The sequence below is a fragment of the Octodon degus genome, unplaced genomic scaffold (assembly GCF_000260255.1).
Source record: "Octodon degus isolate 3935 unplaced genomic scaffold, OctDeg1.0 scaffold00253, whole genome shotgun sequence".
Lineage (NCBI taxonomy): Eukaryota > Metazoa > Chordata > Mammalia > Rodentia > Octodontidae > Octodon > Octodon degus.
In genome coordinates, this window is record NW_004524829.1 from 1,207,164 (window position 1) to 1,216,418 (window position 9,255).

The 9,255-nt window shown below is 42.0% G+C and overlaps 1 pseudogene; it reads left to right on the plus strand.

The window, feature by feature from the left end:
- Nucleotides 1-3,190: 3,190 nt before the first annotated feature.
- Nucleotides 3,191-3,792, plus strand: LOC101592789 (annotated as a pseudogene).
- Nucleotides 3,793-9,255: the final 5,463 nt, after the last annotated feature.

The window sequence follows — 9,255 nt, forward strand, 5'->3', positions numbered from 1 at the left end:
TTTGAGTATACCAAGAAAACAGTTTCTCTTACTTTGTAGGGGAAAGATGTTTTAAAGACAGCTTGCTGTTGATGAGTGTGGGGAGGAATATTAAAGCCTGTTTGTCTACCTCTAATATAAACATTAGGAATTCCCTTATGGAAATAAATGGCTCATGACTGTATTAAAAAGAATAAACCTTCTCATGTGATTAAGGTGAGCACCTGGGTTGAGAGCTCTGCTTTGTTCTTTTGTGATTTCTAAAACCCAAATGGCTAGATCCAAGGGAGACTGCCCAGATGACATGGGACTGATCTTCCTCAGAAGGGCAAGGGGCTGACTCAGTGCTGACATCCTAATTGAAAGGGACCTAGGGCTGACTGGTGCTTGCTTTTAATGGAGCGGGTGGGTGAGAAAGAAAGGTTCCTAATGTAGGTTTGGCGTGACTGTACAATTTAAGTGGGTTTTCTTGAGAGCCATTCTAGCTTAGCTCTTTTCTTCATCTCAGCGGTTCACAGCCTGTAGTGAAGAACCCAGAGGCCTGGGGCTGGGCAGCACACTGCAGCACCGAAACCTAGCAATAGTGATTTTCCTGCCAGCTGCTATCTTGCTGGGAATGCTGAGGGTATGGACAACAGTTCTGGGCTGGAAACCACTTGCCTTTCTTTGGAAAATTTGATTGTACACAGCTTTTCTCAGCATTGCATAGCCCAAACTCGATCACTCTGCAGCGAGTTTTTACATAACAGAAATTGGCAAGTGCTGCGAATTAACATCTCTCACAACCCACTAAGACCATGATTAAACATTTATCAGCACACCACTGAATTGAAGTATTTAGATGATCCTTTCCTGTGCTGGCTGTTGAGACCTGCTTGTCTATTACCGTGGGGGGGGGGAGGGAGGAGAAAAAGTCTAATGTAAATACTTAAATATTAGTTTTACCCCTGCAGTTAGATGATTTTGTATGCAAAGGCAGCAGCACTGTGTTTCAAGTGTATTGAGATGTAAGAAGTTGCCTAAGATGATCAAATTAGCCTTAAAAGAAGCAGAAAACATTTTTAAAATGAATAACCCCAGTCTTTATTTTTTTTTAAGAAAGCTTTTATTTATTTGTTTATTTATTTGTTACAGTGCCTTGCTGCACAGCTCAGACTTGTAGTGATCCTCTTATCTCTAGCTCTGGGATCACAGGCGTGCACCATAATGCCCAGTTTTGGTGGCTGGCATGGCACACCCAGGTGTCTGAGGGGCCGGCACACAATGTGGTACTCAGGATCGAACCCAAGTCCTTGTGCTTACCAGGTAGGCACTTAGACTGTTGAGCCATCTCCCCAGCCAACTACCCCAGTCTTAATAACAGATCTGACGCTCCTAGCTGAAATCTAAAGCAGTGACCACCCAAATATGGTTTCTGAACCTGTAACATTACATCTTGGGAAATTTGATAAAAATACACATTCCTCGACCTTTACCCTAGAATTCTCAAAGAAAGGTTTAGCAATCCATTTAAACAAGTCATTCAGATGATTCTGATGTGAGGGAAAGCTTTAAGAACCATTGCTCAAAAGAGATGCACAAGAGAGACTAAAATTATGTGCAAATGCTACCACATTAGGGATAAACAATTATGACATAGGTCATGTATGTGTTCCACAAAGCCCAACATAATTATTACCAGCCCTTTATAGAGCTTGCTGATCTTACAGCCATTACATGGAGATGCACCTATATATACATCCAAATAATAATGTGCACATATGCATCTGATGTTCTCCTGCAAAATTTATGGGAAGCTACTCATTGTGACATTTTGAAGGAACTGTCTTTATCGGCTATCACCTTTACCTCACGTCTCAGTCTCTCCTCAAATTTCTGACAGATTTTACTGTCCCAAAATTCTTTCAGTGGTTACAAAAACTTGGGTTATTGCAACATTCAAAGGATGCTTTGAAAATCCCTAACTTCCTTTTTTGCTGTGTTGTAAGCTGTGCATTATCTGCGTTTTAAAGCATAATCTTTTATTAGCCTCTCTGAACTTTCTTAAACTTTTACTACTCAGGAAAAGAACTCAAAAGAGAATTATGTATAAAATCTGAGGAATAGGGTCCCTTGAGGAGGAGGGAGTGGTCTACAGTTTTGCAGCTGTTGTTGGTCAAGTAACAAGAGAGTTAGAAGATACCATTTCCCAGGGTTTGAGCTTAGGTCCTCTATCAACTGTGTGACATGTTCGTTCTTTCTGAAGGCTGCAGTTGTCATCTCCATTCTGAAGTTCAAGCTACAGGACTTATTCCACCCTGGGGACCTTTGAATTACTATCATCTCTCCCTTAGAGGTCATCATTTGCCCCCCCCACCTCAAAATCACTTTCTCCTTTACCGTTCCCATTGCAGTGAATGGAGCCAACCATTATCCACTTACTCAAGTTAGAAAATTAACCTGCTTTGGACCCGGGATGTAGCTCAGTGGCACATCCCCAGCCTGGCAAGCTCGAGGCTCCGAGTTCAATTCCCAGTACCAAAACAACAACAAAAACTAGCCAGCATTTTACTGTTGCCTTGGGTAGCTTGGAGAAGCAAGGAGGGTGCATGCTTTGTTAGTCTACTATTGTGTTTCTGGATAAGGTATTTCCTTCATTTAAGTGCCATGACCATTTTTCCTTTATACTGTCGCCTTATATTAAATAAAATAATATTGACTATAAAAAGCAACAACAAGAAACTAACAATAAGAACTCTCCTCCCACAACCAAATTAGCCCACTAAAGTGTTTTACTGCATGAAAGCTACATTTCTCTGAGTTTCTTTCTTTTACTTCTAGCTTTTAAATCCAAATCCCAAGCTCAATATGTTCAATAATTACAAAAAGAGACAGACAATAGAGAGTAACAGGGCGGGCTGAGGGTGTAGCTCAGTGGCACAGGCACCTGCCTGGCAAGCACAAGGTCCTGAGTTTGTTCTCAGTATAAAAAAAAAAAAAAAAAGAATATGCAGAGTAGCAGGGATTGTGCTACAACAGAGAGTATATATCTGTCCTTCCTACCCACCATAACAAATGTAAGTTATTTAAATTTAAAATTGCATTTCAGTCTCCACGGAGCGTCGCCGTGGCCTCTTGCTTCAACAGCGCTTGAACAGAGCCCGGCCCTCTCGCGCCCTCGCTGCCACCGCTGCACCTCTGCTGTAGCCCAGCCTCGCCCACTGCTGCCAGGATGACGGCCTCGCCCCCGCAAGTGCGCCAGAACTACTGCCAGGACGCTGAGGCCGCCATCAACTGCCAGATCAACCTGGAGCTCTACGCCTCCTACATCTACCTGTCCATGTCTTACTACTTTGACCGCGATGATGTGGCTTTGAAGAACTTCGCCAAATATTTTCTTCACCAATCCCATGAGGAGAGAGAACACGCTGAGAAGTTGATGAAGCTGCAGAACCAGCGCAGTGGCCGGATCTTCCTTCAGGATATCAAGAAACCAGACCGCGATGACTGGGAGAATGGGCTGAACGCGATGGAGTGCGCTCTGCACTTGGAGAAGAGTGTGAATCAGTCCCTCCTGGAGCTGCACAAGCTGGCCACTGATAAGAACGACCCCCATCTGTGTGACTTCATCGAGAGGCACTACCTGGATGAGCAGGTGAAGGCCATCAGAGAGCTGGGTGACCACGTGACCAACCTGCACAAGATGGGAGCCCCAGTCAGGCAAGGTGGAGCACCTCTTTGACAAGCATACCCTGGGGGACAGTGACAATGAGAGTTAATGTCACCAAGACAGCACATGCATGTTGGGGCTACCTTAACCTTTTCTATAAACTGTACCAGAACATCTACTTCACTTCTTTAATTCCTTCAAATAAAGAAATTTGGTACCTGGAAAAAAATAAAACAATTGCATTTCAGCTGAGGACAATGTACATGTAGCTCAAATTAATCACCTAGGTCTTGAGTTGTGGTCTTTGAAACTAAAATTTAAGGTCCTTCTGTTAGCTTTCTGTTACTGTAAAAGTGACATGGGACCAATCAACTTAATGAGAGAGAAGGTTTAGACGATTGTCCATTATTTCCATTGCTGTTTGGTCTCTGGTGACTCAGCACATCATGACAGAGGGGGGTGTGGTAGAGGCAACTGCTCAACTTACGGCTCTGACGCAAGAGAAAAAGAGATGAGCACCCACAGTCCCCTTCTGGGGCATGTGCCCAAAGGCCAAAAGCTGTACTCTTGGTCCCACCTTTCACTAGTGCTATGGACTGGGCACAAAGCTCTTGGGGTAAATTCTAAGTCCAGATGCAAGCAGTCCATGCCAACTGTGGAGCTTCTACTGTGCCTGTTATTTTGGTAGTTATTTATTAACATGAAAGCCTTGTGAATATTTTCTCATTTTTTAATATTCCCTGAAGTCATTTAGAATGGCTGAATTGTGTGCATATGTCTTAATTTACTAAATAATTCCATTTTACATGTACATTTAGACTTACTCATTGAGTTCTCCTCAAGCTCAGCATGTCTAAAGCAAAAATCACATCATTGGTCAATATTTCTATGACAGGAAGTGTTCAAAAGGACCAGAGGATGAATTCATGTGAGTTTAACACATGCTGCTAAATTGTCCTTCAGAAAGCCTATAGCAATTTGCATCTTATTAGACTGATGAGAAAGAGCCCACTGCCTTAATAAACAGTGAGCTTTAGGCTCTACAGTACTCCTATCTATTTTATGAATAACCAGAAGAGAGTCATTTGAAGGCTCCAAATACAAAGTAATGATAACAGGGAGATGTTAATTAGCGTGATTTGATCAGTACACATTGTACGCAGATAATGAGCTATCACACTGTACCCATAAACATGTACAGTTATTATATAATAACCAGTTTGTTAAAGAAGTTAAAGGAGATGGAAATGTTAACTACCTTTATTTAATGACCACATTCTGCATACACATATGAAATTATCACACTGTACTCCATCAATTTGCACAATTAAAATAATTCTCTCAAAAGTAAAAAAAAATCATCCATTAGGCGTTATTTAAAAGCATAGTACTGATGAGATAGCTCAGTGGACTGAGCACCTGCTTGTCAAACATAGGGACTGGGGTTCAACCCCTACACCACAGCGCCAGCCCCACTCCCACCCATTGAGCAAGCTAGCAAGACTGGTCATGGTGGCTCAAGCCTGTAATCCTAGCACTGGGGAGGCTGAAAACAGGAGGATCACTATGAGTCCAAGCTGCATAGTGAGACATTGTACCAAATACATTAAAAATAAATAAATAAGAAAATAGAAGCATATACTTTAATTTTCTAGGCAAAAGGACCTCTCATTGCTTCCATTTGTACTTCTTTTATTCCTGGTTAAGCAGAACACCTGGCTTACACCAGGTTCTCTGGAAACCAACCAGAAATAAGGTGGCTGAAACTGTGGTGCTCAGGGTCTTGGGAACACTTCCTAAAAGATGAAGCAAACAGGCAAGGCTCAGGCTCACGTGAACTGGCTGACCTGAGACTTTCTTGTCCTGAGGCTGGTCCCCTCCTTGGTTCAGCCCCTGCATGAATAGTCTGTCACTGGAGGGACCTGTGCTGGAAGGGTGATGCCATGCTGCCCGAGGAAGTATCTGCAGTGGGTGGAGCTGCTTCCTGTTTAAAGACATGAACCCTCCATCACGCACTCAACTATTTTAACCTGTTTGTTTAATTTTTGTGATATATAGACCTTTCTAATTTTTATATGGTCCAATCTATTCATCTTTTTCCTTTTGCTTGTCTGTTCAGTAAATCTTTGCAAGACTGATATATATATATATATATATATATATATATATATATATTCTTTTAGGTTTTATTTCTTATATTTAACTCTTCAACCCATCTGGAAGTCATTTAGTTTTAAAGCATGAGGTAGAGATCTAACTTAATTTTTTTTTCTGTGGAGATCCCTTTATATCACTCCAAGGGGTGTGGATTTTATTTAGAAGTTGATGGGGAGTCCTCGAAGAAAGCTGAACAGGACAGGGATGCGATGAGATTTACTCTGATGGAGGGCTTGCTGCCCTGTGGCACCTGGATGTGTGCAGATGTTTGTGGGTAGTGGATTTTCTTGCCTCTCCTATCACGCCATGCACAGCATTTTCCACCTCTCCGGAAGGCTGCCTTTGCCTTTCAATGATTAAAGCGGGATCCACTGACACTTCAGGAACTCATCAGGGAAACCCATCATGAATTGCTGCAATTCAGCACTTGCCAGAAGCTGGCTGGAGACATTTGATGTGTGTAAGAGACCATTGAAGGTTCATGTTAAACATTCATTCATCAGCATTCTTTGAGCTCAGGCCCAGTATTGAATTGGCTCTTCAGAAAGCTATCTGTCTGGTCCATATTATCTTAGTCCCCTCCAGAAAAGCGTCTCCTACGTTAAGATTTAATGCTCTTTCCCTAGCTTTTATCTAAAGGCCGCACATGAAACATTCATTTTTGAGAAACTTTCTGTATCTTTCATTAAAACACATGGCATCTGAGGCTTAGTTTTTCTTTGGAGAAAAGCATTTTACATGTGCTTTAAGATTAAAATTTATCTTGAATTCTTCTTGGGACTTATAGCCAGTGAATAAGCAAATCAGTGAATAAAAGGCTTCCATGAGAACTTCAGAGAATTGTTTGAGCCTCCTCTTAGCTCAGTCTGCTCTAATAGAATGCCACATAAATGGTGGAATAAACAACAAATACAACAGCTTTGGAGGCTTGAGAGATCAAGGCACATACGGTGTCACAGCATACTTTCATTCTGGTTTGCACACAGCTCCTTTTTTCTTCTATTTTCACAGGAGAGGGAGAAAGCTCACCTCTCTGTGCCTTTTTATAAGAGCACTACTCTCATCTATGAGGGTCTCACTTTCCAAGAGCATCACACTGGGTGTTAGGATTTCAAGATATGAATCTGGGGGATACATTCAGTACCAGCATGTCATTTGAGCTCCATCCTGTTGAGGATCTAAGAATTTACCTGCTTGCTTGTGTGGGCCTCACCTGATCAAAAAGCAAGGTAGAAGTCCATCCGGCTCATCTCCCTCAAGCTTGCTAACTCCTTGTGAAGCCCGACCCTGTCTACTTTCTGTACCAACCTGTGTGATCCTAGCATACTCCCAATTATTTCACAGGCATTTTCACAGTAATGTAATTCCTGGTCACTTCTTAAAGCTTCTATTTGGGATTGAAGTTTCTGAGGTTAAAGTTGTCTTGTCCCTTGTTCTGTCCTCAGGACTCAGCAGCAGGCTCAGCTGTCTACTAGTAGGTCTTCTATAAGTGCTCAGTTTATCCAATTCATGAGTAAAAAATGGAAGTGAAGATTAGATGCAAGGAAATCCAGAGATGGAACTTGGAACTAATTAAAAAGAACAATGATTGAAGACATTCTCAGAGATCTTTGGGATCAAATAAGTTTCACAGGCACTTACTATAGTTGGTGTAGGTATACCCCAAAGGTTTATATGTAAGAGCTCAGTCCCTAAATTTGTGACATTGGGATTTAGTGGTTAGGGCCTACTGAGTGCCCCTTAGGCCATAAAGGACTATGAGATTCTGTTTTCTCTCTATTCCTATTTGAAATTTGATCACTCCCTCCAACCTGTGTTTCCACCATTGCCATCTTGAACTCTCAGAAGGTGAACTGATGGGAATTGCTCATCTTGGGCCTTCAGAACCTCCAAACTATGAGCTAAGTAAACCTTTTTCCTTTATAAAATTACTTGCCTCAAATAGTACATTGTAGTAACACAAAGATGACCAGTACCCCATTTCATTCCTTCATTTCTTCATTCATCTTTTCATTTTTTCATTCAGTTCTTTATCATTCCTTTATCTTTTTAATTTTTATTAGGATGTGTTTGCAGTACATAATGACTGTATTCCTCAGAGGGAGTAGGTACATATACATAACACATTTTAATTGTTTTCTCATCACCTTACCCCTCTCTCTCTCTCTCTCCACCTTTTTTTTTTGGGGGGGGGAGATTTATTTATTTATTCATGTAAAGGCTAGGAAATATTTATTGGCAACTAGGGACACAGCCATAAGAGAGGGACACACACAGTACTGCAAACTAACACCCAATAGCCAGTAAAGGCCCTTTGGGTCAGGAACACTGTATCTTGGAGTTCTCACAGTCTCCCACCAGTAAATACACAACACAGGGCAGCCAAGACAGGAGGCAACAGCTCGTGTGTCTCAGCCAGTGACAGAATATATACTTCACTATGAGCAACAGAATAAGGAGGTACAGAGGAGGGAAGACTCATCATTGCCTAAGATCACCTCCTCCTGTCAGAGCCAGCACCAGGTGGAGGACAGAACCACCTAGAATCTTGTAGTCACTGCTGTCTTCTCATCATTCATCTGTTTACTGCTATCGACCCACCTTTTGTTTTATTTAAATCTTTTTTATTTTTAAATTCATGCACAAAGTATTTACTTTCTGAATATTTACTGTTTCAGCTATGAGAGAAGATATGTAATCTTTAACACAAAGTTAATCAAAGACTGTCCCATGGATTCAGTCTAGCTCATTATCTGTTATCATATAGCTCATAAACTAAGAATTGCTTCTCCCCAGGACACATTATTTAAAATTTATTTTGAAAAAATCAAAAGAATAATAAAATCATGTAACATTTGATGCTTAGGGTGCTAAAAGTCAAGTGTTTAATTTCAGTACCTCATAAAGTTTTATTGGGACACAGCTAGTTCATTAGTTTGCATATTGTCTGGGGCTGTGGTCACATATGGGTAGCAGAGCTGAGTTCTGACGGAGACGGTCGCCTAAAGCCTAGGATATTTCCTTCTGCTCTTAACAGGAAATTGTTTCTTACTGTGGCTTTAACACATGCAGCACACAGTGAAACACAGGGCATATTCTGAAGAAGCTCTGTCTTTACTTGGGGAAGATGTCATGGCAGTGAAATACTGCCTAGGCTGGCAGCGTCTCTGAGAGCGTTCTGAAAAGGTCAAGCGTCAGACTGGTCTTGAGCTGGGGCAGGGCAGCCAGGCAGGTAGTGCCACTCAGCCAAGTAGAAGGTGAGGTTCAAGTAGGCAGCAGCAGGGAGACTAACCCTGGATGTCTGAAGGACTAGAGCAACCCGAGGGCAAGCTACCAGCCCCTTCCTACAACAGCTGCTGCCACTTCTGCTCTCATTTCCTTGAGTGTGAGTGATCAGAGTTCACAGCGTGCACAGAGAAGGAGGGAATTCCATTCTGTGGGCTGTGCCACAGCAAGCCTGGACCAGACTC